This window comes from Chelmon rostratus, chromosome 20 (assembly GCF_017976325.1).
Source record: "Chelmon rostratus isolate fCheRos1 chromosome 20, fCheRos1.pri, whole genome shotgun sequence".
Classification (NCBI taxonomy): domain Eukaryota; kingdom Metazoa; phylum Chordata; class Actinopteri; order Chaetodontiformes; family Chaetodontidae; genus Chelmon; species Chelmon rostratus.
This window is the reverse complement of record NC_055677.1, coordinates 16,538,175-16,551,731: the sequence shown is the minus strand read 5'-3', so window position 1 is coordinate 16,551,731 and position 13,557 is coordinate 16,538,175.

The window sequence follows — 13,557 nt, the reverse complement described above, 5'->3', positions numbered from 1 at the left end:
TACATTTCATTGGGTTTCTTGGACAAATACCATAGATTTGTAGCGACTCACTGACCAGCAACAGGCCAACCAAGCCCGGGGGCCACTGGGTGCCACTGGGCCGGAGCATCAGTTTGAAGTGACTGTTGACATTTCCTCTTGGGAAGTCAACCAAAGAAAACTAGAGAGACAAAATGACCACAAAGAGACACAAACCTGCTACAAAGAGAAACAAAATGACTGAAGAGGCACAAAGCAGCCTCATCGTTTGTAGTCAGTTTATGTCTCCTTCAGTCTGAGTATCTTAGTGTTATGTATGAAGGGTGGGGGGGCTTTTGCATGTTTGTCTTATAATCTGTCCATGTTACAGTGGGTTTTTAAGAAAAATGCTCCTTAATGGCGGCTTGGTGACATTCAATTTGGAAACAATATAAACAGCAGAGAAATATATAAAGGCAGCCATTGAAAAACATTGTGTAATTTTATTTAGTATAAAGATTTGGAAATCAAAATGAGGGAAATTGCTGAATTTGTCGTGCAAAACAGGGCGCTGTTGTGACAGAAAATCAGCTCCAAACCACCTCAGATCCTGGAAAGACTGAAATACTGAGGAGAAAGTAATTATTAATATCCTCTTCAATTAATCCAAAGATGTCAGGGATGAAGTGCAGATATTATATTTAAAGAAGCATCTTCTGATAAACGTGGTCTTTTACACGTTTATCAGAAGATGCTACACACCTAGTAATATGAGTTTCCAAATTATTTGAAAGCAGGTTCACAAAGACACTCAGACTCGGCACTGGTGCTGGTGTGTTCATGTTTTGCCTAAAAGCCAGCAGATGGCGCCAGAGCACTGTCACGTCCCTGGTGCCCGGGTTCATCGGGTACATGATGACACGGATTCCCTCCATCGGTTGCTGTCCACTTCTGCTTTTCACAATTTCAGTATATGGTGGCTTAAATCCACTAAAGTAGATTAACTGTGTGAGGCCTTGTGTGAATGTGCACGTGTGTGTGTGTGTGTGTGTGTGTCTGTAGTCATAATTAGGAATTAATCTTATCATTTGAAAGAAAATTTCAATTTCCCATGGGTGTATTAATTGTGTATACATGTAATTGGGCTGCTTTTTCCTGCCTAAATGGACCTTTTTTCTGTCTTAACTGCAAGTAATTACATGCATATATGGCCGGGCTGAGGCCATTACTTAGCGACAGTGCAAGTGACGTGAAATGTAATTTGAAGAAAAAGCTACCTGAATCACCTTTACTCCCTTCAGACCCTCCTAGAATAATTATCATCCCTAACTTAAACTAGTGTTGTTAATTCAGCCTCACACCCACGCCGCGGCACAGAAAGACGCCTCGTTTCCCATCGCTATAATTTCCTCGGACCCCTATTGGCACATGGTTCATTGTGGAGGCATTTCCATGTTGCTGGCTACTTCTCTCTGAGCATGAAATTAGTAAATCCAATAATTTGGGTTGATTTAAGAATGCAAGGGCAGACTGCGGGGTCATATGCCCATAGGTAATCAATACTAATTACCATTTCATTTCTCCCCCCACTTTCTTTTCTTCTCGAATCACATGCGAATCTGATCTCACTGGACTGATTAAAGGTTGCAAATGAAGGGTCCTCACTCCCTGATTCTCATCAAAGGCCAACCACACGCTCTTTAACTTTGTCTTAATTTAATTCTACATTGTCTTCAGACAAGGCCCCAATTATAAGCTTGCAGTGAATCTCCAAAATAGCCTGAGCACATTGACCTTTTTAGATTAAAAGCACATTCTCTATCTCTCGTGGAGTCCCATACAGTCCAATTTCCCTACTAATGAACCACAGTGGTTGGGAGTTCTCGTCCTGTAATAACTAGTGAGGAGCAGCGATGCTAAAATAAATCACTATAAAGGTATTGTGATAACAATAGCAATGAGAGCCAATAACTGGCTGGCTAAGATTGAAAAGCATTTTTTTTCCTCCAAATGAATCATATATGTGACATTGAGAATGAATATTTATGAATGGATAAATCCATGCAAACATAAATAAGTACGTAATACATTCCAGGCGAGAGTGCAAGATGAAAAAGCACAGAACAGTAGAAGTTATGGATTTTAGATACGAGTCTGCTGCAGTCCCCGTTGGCTGCATTGAAAACGTATACTTTGCTGGAGCTGGTTGCCAAATAAACAAGAGTGAATCACAGGACCTGTTTCCAGACATTGGATAAGGGATTTGATCCACCTCGCAAACACTAGAGAAGCTCTGGCTTAAAACAAGCCCAGTGAGTCGCACTCCAATTTAGGCTTCCCACAATCCAGCAGGCGAGTGGCGAAATACTCCTGTGAGAATCTTCTTTTGACAATTAAGACACCCATGGAGGCATGGAAAGCTCTCAATTCCATTAGCCTCTGTGCTGTTTCACTCTATCTGTCCACTGAGCCTTAACTTACTTATTAGTACAAGTCTGCCGTATTTTGTTAGGGAAGCGATTAGTGAAATCTACATGAAAAGGCAATTTCCCTCTTCCTTTCTTTCCCTTCACTCTCTCACACTTCACTGAGATCAGACAGATCTAAAGAATGGCATTTGCCCGCTAATGAAATTCGCTCTGCATCATTTCGGATGTTATTCTTTGGACGGAAGTGACTTGTGTCTTTATTTACTCGTTTCCGTGTGACAAATGGTCAGAGTTGGCTAAAATTACATCGGCGCTGGTGTGCACCCCCTATTTAACTAAAGGCTGGGAGCATCGGCTGGCAGTCGGCTCAGAGACTGCAGCTCCGCTTTGATGTATTGGAGTTAATATCTTCCTGACATTTCTCAGGACAGATTTTCATCACTGGATTCATCTGTACTTTTGGAGCTATGTGATAAATGAGTCAGGACATTCATTTTCCTCCCCTCCTGTCTCGCTTCTGCAGAGAAAAGATGTGTGTGTGTGTGTGTGCATGTGTAAATATGTATCTACTGTTGAGAAGCAGGGGTGTGAATCTTTTCTTGAGGTAGGCTGTGTGTGTGTGTGTGTGTGTGTCTTCCTTTGTGCGTTGCCAAATCTAGCCTCAGCGCGCCTGAGCGAGCGGGAGTCTGACGCGAGCATACTTGTGACACAAAATAGACGGCGGCATTAATGGAACTGACATTAATTTGACAGAGCGCTCACTAACATGCGAAGTCACTCGCAGTTCATAATAATAATATTAACTCTGCATTAACATGCAAGGCTGTCTGTTGCGCCAGATGCCGAGCGCTTCTCCGGGAGCGGGTGCCGCAGCCTGTCTTTCTGGGCCGCGAGTGGATCATGGCTAGAGAATGCACAACAAGAAAAGCCTCATTCTTGGTGCCTGTGTATCGCGGCGGTGCTGACATACTGAAACTCCTCCACCGTGGCTGCAGGGAGACACTCTGCAGCTCAGCCGTCGTCCAGCAGCATTCACCAAATAGCTAAAACTAAGCAGGCGGTATAGAGGTTATAGCTTAGGGAGCAGGTTTGGACATAAAACCTGTTTGTCAGTGCACAGTGGGTATATCTTTTTCAACTTGATGAATTGCTAGCATGCCCTTGAGCAGAGCGGCACGCCAACACACATATATAACAGGTGTAGCCAGTGGAAAAGCTGCAGGCTATTTAGTCCCAGCCATTAACACTAATCAAAAACCACTTTACCTGATAAGAACTGCAGCAACTAGAGTCGCCCACATTCCTCTTTGCTGATACCGTGCGGGCTTAAACAAGGTGCCACCAGTAGGAAGCGTGAAGGTGATGAAGGGATTCGGGTGAGAGCGCTAATTCGTGGCGAACAGAAAGCTGGACCCCTCAATAGCTGACCTGGACGATACGTCTATGATGGATCAGGTGAGAACGCTCACGGCACACAAACACAACCCGCGGGTAGACAAAAAGACATTAATGCAGGACACAGTGAGACTAAACCAGCGGTGCTAAAGTGGAAATAACATGCAGGCCCACACACATTCACTTCAACACACACACACAGGCCTATACAGTATGGATTGGGCATTGACCAAACCTCATGAAAGATGCAGTTATGCAGATGGACTCTGTGTGAGTGAATGCAGGCCATAAGGGGGCTGCTGTGGAGCCGCCAAAAGCCTCCCCCTCGGCTGAACGGTCAGCTCCTCCGGGCGACGAAGACCTTCCAGTGTCGCACTGAATCGCTGAAATACAATAGTGCAGAGCGATAATGGCGTTAGCAAAAAAATTTAGAGGAAACACCTTCGTAAAGGAGGAGGAGGAGACCGAAGTGACCGAGTGGAACAATGACTTCGTCTTCGTGGGATTTTGTTGAGGAGCTGAAGCTGAAAATGAAAACTTTAAAGCTGATATAATCAATATTTTCATACGAACTCGTCATGAACCAAGTCAGCAACCAGCGAGTGAGCGCGATGGAGCATTTAGCTTGTAAACAGCCAGGTATTTCCCTCAAACATTAAAACTAGGACTAAAACGAGATTGAATGTTCGCCGTTACTGCAGATGAATGCTAACGTTGCTCCGTGCTCCAGCACATAATCCTTCAGGGGTCAATTTAGCATTTTCACGCCTCGGTTTTGGTACGGATTAATGATGACCAGATATAATGTGTTCATTAAGGAGCTTTAGAGGTGCTGGTAGGGGGGTCCTGCTACCTTTGGTCAGAGCTGGGTCAATAATTTACTTGTTTCTGCTGCTGGATCCAGCTACATACTTACCATACGGACACGAAAGTGGGACCAATCATTCTCCAAGTGTCTAACTCTTCCTTTAACATCATAGCAAAAGTAAAAGTTAGCTTACCCTAAAACTAAACTAAAGTGTTCATTGATATCACTGAAAGTTTGATTCAACTAAAACCAAGAAGGATGAAGCTGATCTCAGGACTTTAGATTAAGACTGAGTCTAAAAATGGATGAGAAAATTAAAACTAACAGCAGAAGATGGTTTCACTGTGGCGGCAACATCTCGGAAAGAAGAACATCTTTTCACTGCTGTGTGCTGCTTCTTAAAGCAGTTCTTGTTTTATCCTTCAGCTTGTGTTGGCTTCACCTCCCACACAACCTGCTCAACCCGCCTGTTTGTGTCTGCGATGGTTTTGATGTTTTCCATCCTCCACGCGCTCGCCACCGAGGAATACTGCGATTCAACCACGCGGCAGAATGGACGGCGGTGTAACGGCACCCACATACGTGCCTGAGTCTGGAGTCTGAAGGTCATCGGGGCTGCCTATCGTGAGCAGAAATGAGGGACGGGCTGCTGAGCAGATGTAGCACAAAAAGACGAAGAAAAACTGCAGTGTCCTACTGCAGATTTCCATCGCTACATACATGCATAATTCAATTTAATATTTTCACATTTTATGTCCCTAAATATTCATGAATGATAAGAGCTCAGGGCGAACTTGTTCAGAACTTGGCGGATCTCTGAAAACTCGCTTCCTGCGACGTGTGTTTCGGCCGGAGTTGTTTTCGTTGCCCCTTGCTTTAACGAGATCAATATCGCTGCACTGCCGTACCCCCGCATATTGTGTTGTTACGCCATCACGGGCAAATGAAATAATGAATTCGCGGCTTGACACAAAAGCAGATGAAGGCATATTTGAACATTCAAAGGGAGAGCGAGGGGAGAAAGAGGGAGAGAACATTCCCAAAATTAATTTTCATCTCCAGGGTTCATGCATATTTAATAGAGAGCGCTTGAATATCATAGGGTAATACTAGCCCGGCATGCATACAGAGGCCGGGCTGCGGAGAGAAAATAAACGACCGTGATCGTTGTCATGAGCAATAACTCTCTGTAGAGCTGGGAAACAAAATAGCCAGAAATGCTTTGATGAAGGAGAGAGGAGAGGAGGAAGAGGGAGAGAGAGAGAGAGAGAGAGAGAGAGACAGCACAGCAGAGGGAAGTGAGTGAGACAGAAAGAAGCTGTAGCAGAGGTTAAATAGTGGTGGAGTGATGGTCCCTTTGGATGCAGCTGCCGTCGCTGTCTTTGTTTTGCAGGGGGTCGGAGCAGGGGGAGTATGGGATATGAGGCTGGTGGGGAGGGTGGGATGTGACGACTGAGTGACAGTAGTTGACAAGCCCTGTGGACGGCATCCCAGGAGGCTCTGCGTTGCCCCCGCCCCTCTTTCAATGAGTAAACACATCACAGAATCAGCACATGCAAGCAGGCAGCGCAAGTGTACACACACACACACACACACACACACACACACACAAATCCTTGAAAACACGCTCTCGCGCACAAACACAAGTTTTCGGCAGTCAGCGAGGGACAGAGTGAATACAAAGCTGTAGCTTTTTTCCGAAGCACATTAGACATTAAAGCCATTAAGCGAACGGAACATATGCACCGGTGCTGCTGATAAGCTTGCGGGGGTTTGGGGTGTGTTCTCCACCTGTGTGCTGGGGGTAGCGCGGCGTGCACTTTAAGCACGGCGCTGCCTGCCTACCTATTAAAGTCTCCGCGCTTATCCCGCATTCATCCCACGTGTGACAAAAAATGAGGCATGAAACAGCGTTGTCATGCTGAACAGAATTTTAATTACCGACCCCTCTCCTCCCTTCCACGCGTGTGCGCTCCCAATTGGGCTGAAATAACGGAGGGGGAAAAAAAAGAGAGAGAGGGAGAGGGAGGCGAATGAAAGAAGAGGAGGCCGCTCTGAGGGGTGGACGGTGCCATTAACACGGCACTATCAGAGCGTGCTGGAAAAAGCCAATATCAGAGCACGATATTAACACTATATGGAGCAAGTCAGCCACCAGGAGAGTGTAACTGAGCAGGAGCAAAATGCTAAATATGTTGCATTTCCATGCTAAGTAAGGCCTATCTGTTTATTTGAGACGTCCCTGGTTTCCTCTGCTAACCGCTCAGGCTTCAAGTTGCTGACTTGTGAGGGGAAGTTAAAGACTGACGTTGATCTGAATAAACTTGCTTGATTAGGCCCCCGCTCCTCCTCATCCCTCCCTTCTCTCCCTCTGATCCCCAGCCCCCATGCGGCTGTGGCGAGCTCCCTGACAGCTCGGGGAGCCCCACTAACTCATCTCAGCCCCCGGAGCTCCGACACCCTGCTTGTTTTGTTCCTCATCCGCTAAATTGAGTCGTAAAGACTTGTAAAAATAACGACGGGAGCGGACGGGGGCCGCGTTCCGTTTTTTTTTTTTTTTTTTTTTTAGCTCCCCTCCCGCCCGCTCCCTTTCTCTTTCCCATGAGTCCCAGGTGGGCTGTTTGTCGATCCATTTAAAAGCCGTGACACGTTAACAAGAGTGAGGGGATATTTACGGAATGCTGACCCCCAGCGCGGCGGAGTCCGCCGGCTTCGTGCAGGTGTGTGCCAAACCTAAATTTATTCCCCCCGATCAAGTCACGGGGAGGAGGCCGAGGCAGATCTGAGACATGCAGACAGATGTGTGGGGGATCTGCTTATACGCCATCCTCCTGGGCCGCAGACTGAACATATGGATACAGTAACATGAACCAGACCTCCACACACAGAGTAGTGCAGAGCATGGGGTTAATCTTTAGGCCCAGCGTGAGAACACACACTATAAATCCCACTCAGGGCAAGAGCAAATCAATCTTTCATATTCTCTATCTCACACCGTTTACTCATTAACCGTTTCAGCATTGATTGGTATTCCTGTGGCAGTTAACCCGTGTTTGACAAAGGCAGTAAAATGGAGGGGGTGTTAATTTCAGGCAGAGGCAATACAATTCATTAGGTGCAATTTGGTGAGTGTGTACCTCATAAATCATACTCTGGTGGGTGGTAGCACTGCACCACTGTACAGTATGGGGTGGCACGGGCAGAATAATGTAACCCAATCTGCAAAGCCCTTTCTCCCTTGATGCATGCTATTGCTCTCAGCGACCGAGTACAACGGAGCCACAAAGAAGGAGGCTGGAAGTTATACAATCCTGTTAACATGCATAAAAAATGTATGCATTAAAAAATGTATAAGTCCTGCAGCATTTAATCGCACCCTTATTGAAGATTTTCCGCACGGCTATGATTTCGGCTCTTGGAGGGGGGGAAAAATTGAGCGTCCATTAAACTTATTGTTCAGGGAAGAAGAACTCCACCGGAGCAGGCTGACAAGTTTGACGAAAAGTAAGGCAGACTGCCTCTACTCAAATGGTCCCCTTGTGGACTGATGGAGCGTGCTTTCTGTTGTAAAGACTGATGTCCAGACTCCAACTTCTCTCCCGGGATTAAGCCACCATCTTCCTCTGTGTGTGTGTGTGTGTCTGTACGTGCGTGCACACGCGTGTCCTTGTACATGCATACATGCCTGCCCCCAGTCAGGTATAACTCGCACTTCCATCTCCTTCAGGACCCGGCCATGTGTGAAGGAGAGACACGCTCGGTCTGCTGCTGGTAAAAGCTTTACGTGCTACCGCTGTCACTATGGATCTCTTGTCACTCATCTGCACTGAGCAAAATGGACAACTGACAGTCGTTTCCATGGAGAGGCTCGAAGTGACGCACTAAAGTGCTCTGCAGCCAGGTTGGAGGTCAGCTCCTGGAAACAACAGCTGCGATTAGCTGATTGTGGGTCTAAATATACAGCTCTACGCTCCCATTCAATCCTGTTTCCGACGCTCAAAGTCAAACTGAAATAATTTTTTTTTCATATTGCTTCAATTCCAAATGCCTAGCTAATTGGCAAGCTTTTGCATGATGTTGGAAGAACACAACGAGCTGCCGCTTGCTCAGCAGGTGTTGTTAGAAGATGACCAGAAAGTAAGCTAACCTAGCTTGCTAACGCTAGCAAGCTAGGTTAGCTTGCAAAGATGAGTCCCTGAGCCAGAGGTGACTGTCCAGAAATGGCTTTAATTGTCTTACGAAAAGGGGAAACATTTGCAGAAGCTGTAGCTGTTTCTATTTCTTTACACAATAAATAAGGAAGGCTCAAATTTTGGTTTGACTTTAACCAAAGCTATAGCTACGTCTTTTGCATTTGCTGTCTGACCATGTAACTGTCGTTATCTTTGTATCACGCCGGTGTTGGTGGCGAGCAGCAGGTTGAGTCATTTGCTTTTCTCATTTGCCTGCTGGCTAGTAAACTCGGCGGCGAAGCAGAAAGCTACTGTTTACTTAAGCTAAGCGAGCCAATGCTTCCAGCTACACATTGTAGTGCACTGGAGTGGTAATCAGGATCAAAGCGGCAGCGGCTAAAGACAACACGGTTTACAGTCACCCACAGCATGTTGACTGCAGCATCCTACAGCAACATCACAAGAGCCTTTTCAGGTTTTTGTAGCCTGGATATTCAATTATGCACAAAATTCTCCTCCAGACCTCCACGATGGCGGCTGACAGCTCGGTTAAGCAGATTTGCGGGACACCTACAAAGCCTTGAAATAGAGAGAGAAAAGGAAAAAAAAAAAAGACAGGAAGAAAGAAAAACTGTCAACTCTCAAGCTATTCGTTGGTCCCGCAGAGACAGACAGGTCTTATGGTGAGTGGATGGGCTGTGCTGCTGTCTTTTCTCTTACAGTGAAGAAATGGGCACACATGCGCTATCTGGAAGGAGAAAATAGAGTATCATCCTGAACTCGAGGAACCCGATTCAAAAGAGCTTGTAATATTTGCGGCACTTCAAAATCTTTGATTTAATCTAGAAGTAACTCTTTTTATCCTGTGTTTCCATGGAAACGGGTGAAGTTGGGGCTGGGGAGAATAGGCAGGGGGCCTGATAAGGGGAGGAGGAGAGTGTGGAGGACTGATGAGGGAGGGGGTAGTTTCATTTAGGAATTGAGGAGAGGGATGAAGGGATGAGGATTAGCTGTCACGATGAAGAAAAGGTGTCCGTCCTGTAGCTTTCTCTCCCTCTTCCTCGCTCGCTCCGGCTCTCCGGCTCCCTCCCATCACCTCCGTGTCCTTGACAAGCCTGCTCACAAAGGTATTTATCGGCCTCCATTCCATTAATTACCATCCAATTAGCAACTCCCACAGTGGAACTGCTGCAATACTGCACAGTGTCAAGTCAGTTCACTTCGCGAGTCCTGACACCTCCGTGTTTGCCACTGTCTCCGAACTCACAGTGATGGAGCGAGGAAAGTTTTCACAAAGAATCCCTAAGCGTGCTAATGCGTCCATTAGAACTGCATTCATCTCCTCGCTTGTACATTAGACGTGGTTTCATTCGTGGGTTAGAAGATTTGTCACTAAATAGCTATTTTAGCTAATTGGCAAGGCAGCTTAGCCTTGTGTATTTGATGTTTCTTGCTAGACGTCTTTCATGTCAGTGATACAGGCTTATTAATGCGCGGCCCCTTTGCGGTCCCCACGGACCTCCTTCATTCAAAAGACTCCAAGGGAAGAGAGGAAAAAAAAAGTTTAGAGTGACTTTTCGGGAGGGGGGGTTGACAGACCCAGAGCGAGCCTGGCTAATTGGTTTGCTTTGAGACTGGCCCACTGGGCTGTGGGCAAGGACAAGCATGTGGCATCGCTGACTTGTTAGCATGGAATTAGCCTCTGAGAGTGAATTAGACCCGCCGCCTCAAGCCGCTAGCCATCACATAAGTGTATTACACTTCGAGAGAGCCCTCGCCTCTGACAAGTGCAAAACAAACACGCGTGCACTTGCACAAATGCTGACGCACACGCATGCATCACACACATGAATGCAGCGCATACAGCGTCCGCACACAAACTCATTAAGCCTATAGCCAGAGACTAAATACCCCAAGAGCTTTTTAGCTGTGTGCTTTGCATTCATAACAAATCAAATTCTAGCTCCTCATAACAAGCTCCTGCTACCGCTGAATTTGAACCCCTGTTAAAAAACCCTCATCCTCGTGGGTAACAAGCATATTTGCTGGATGATTGCAGACAGTAAGCATGTTAATGTGTGTACAGTTGGGTTCATCTGTGTGTGTGTGTGTGTGTGTGTGTATGGGGGGGTATGCTTGGATGAGAGGCTGAGTCTGCAGCACATCATCCCACACACCAAGCACAGAGCCTGGGGTTGTTGATGAGTTCTTTAGCCATGCTGTGTGGACCCCCAACCCCCCCCACCCCCGGACTGAGAGTATGCTGACAGAGCAGCTGCTGACATGGACTCACACACACACACACACACACACATACAGTGAAGTCTGCTGTTTTCCTCTTTGATCAGGCAGGCGTACGGTATGTGAGTTCAGGAAAGATAAGACGTTGATGTTTAAGGTGATTATGAGTGTGTGTACACTCGTGGGTGTATGAGAGGGAGCAGTCTGCCGGCTCTCATTCAGATGTAGGTCAATGCTGCGTGTGTGTGTCAGTTGTATTACACTTCAAATAAGTGTATTAGGCTGATTAGCCTCAACCCTATAACATAATAAAAACTTTTTTTAAGCTTCATTCTTTATTTGCTGCTGTGTGAAATAGCCTTGGAGTCAAATGCATTGTATTAATAGCTCATTAGATGTATATTTGCCATCCGTTTACTGAAGTTTGTAGAACTTGGCTCATAACCTGATGAGTCCCAGAACTGACTGGCAATGTGGTTGCGGGTGAACAACAGCTTTGATGTCATTGAGCAAGGAGTGTACGAAGGCGTTAGTTGGGTCTGTGGAGGATTTACTACATCACTTTGCTTACAGGGAGGATGATGCTGTTCTTACCTGTGTTAACTTAATTTTTAAACACCTTGTAGTCCCAGGTACACTTGCACGCTTGCCAGTCAATCCTGTAGATGTTGAGACATATCGCAGGATAAGTAAAACATCTGAGTTGCTGGCGGCACTGGAAGAAAAGCCAGAGGATCACCAAAGTAATTAGAATTAATCGTCTGGGAATTATGAACAAAGTGTTAAAAGCAAAGCAGTAGCTGTTGAGATGTTTCAGTCTGAACTAAAGTGGTGGACTGACTGACTGACTGACCACTAGCATGGGAAAAATGTCCTTCTGCTCAAAGTGAACAAAGTGAGTATGGATCTATCTAGATCTATCCAAATGTCTCTAGAACTGGCAAATCATGGCAGCAGCTGTGTAGTCTGCGCTAGGCTTCAGCTGCAGGACAGCATGGAAGTGGTGTGTGCCCAGGATTGGATAACCAATAGTTTAAACGCAATCTGACCCTACCTGAGCACAGCGAACAGCTGCAGATAGCAGTGTTGGTGTTTCAGTCTGTTTAAATTGCAGTGCAATTCAGCAGATACAGTACACAAGATAAAGCAACCATCACTGAGCGCATTAGCATGTACACCTAAATGTGCTGCAGCCTGGAGTGCTGACATGAGCTTGAATGTTGTGCATAATTTGCAGCAGGCTCGAGTCAGTTCAATCCATTTGTAAGACTGGGGAGTGCATTTTAACAAAACGCCAATCTCTGCATTTTCTCTTATTCTGTATGAACTTCTCCTCGTTGGAAAGGCTCGCAGCCCGGACACGTTTGTTGCTGCGGATACTGCGTTAGTTCAAAAGTTCAGGCGCCTGAGTCATCTTGGTCACGAAATGGGAAACCAAGGTCATTAACCACCCTTAGAGGTAACATCAGGCACACGGGAAAGGTGTGAAGAAAAAAAAATCATGCTCTCAAAGGACTGATTACAGCCGTGACCTTTTATCTGATGGCTCACTAATTGAATCATGTAGTAAATAGATGATGATGGTGGTGGCGGTGATGACGATGATAATGAAGAAAATGGCTTTTTTTCTTTCTTTTTTTTTTTTTAACCGGAGGAGTGTAGAGGTGGTAATAGTAGTAATTGCGGTTTAAATGGAGGGCGCTGTAGGAAAATTCAAAGACATGAGGATGATATGAATAATACAAGAAGTAGCAAGATAAAACCAGAAGCCCTGAGCTTGCACTAAAATAGAACTAACCTCGCAATTATTACTGACAGAGAGCGAAAATGATCATTATGGGGACCATATACAGGCCGTTAGTAATTTAGAATGAGCTACCGAGCTCAAAGGTAATAGCACTGGAGGGGAGTGGAGCATGAATTTTTAAAAAGTTTTTCTACTGTAAAAAGAGAGAATATACCTCAAACAGCCATCAGACACATGAGGGGAAATAAAAAGCGAGCGGCTCGAGCTGCCGCTATTTGATGCAACATGGAGCAGAGAGTGAAATGATTGACATAATCAGAATCATAATAATTGCCACGGAAATAACACTGCCAATCAGGCAATCATGTTGGTGTGCAGGCTATGGTAATTGGAAAACATGGTGACTGACAGTATCAGTGTGAGCCGTCCCCACCGACACCTGCTAAACTGCAATTGGGCACAACACAGACGTAGCATGAGTTGAGTCACGCAAGGCAGACGGACCAGCCTGCTCATCATCACGTGGAAGTGCTGCTTGTTTCTTTGGACTGAAAACATGTGGCGCAGATTGGACTGTGTGCAGAGCACAATGTCATGAGTCAGTGCAGACATGCTGATTCCCTTCCTCTCTAAATTAACCTCGTCTTCTCTGCAAATCTCAATTGTCCGACTGGCAGAGTTGCAGATTCTGTGGCTTCTCGGGCACTTCTGGCCGTAGAATGGAAGAATAGGACACAGCGGAGAGCAGGTGAAGCAGGAAGTGGCCGAACTGTGAGCAAAACCAGTCTGAGGTTGCCTATAGTGGCA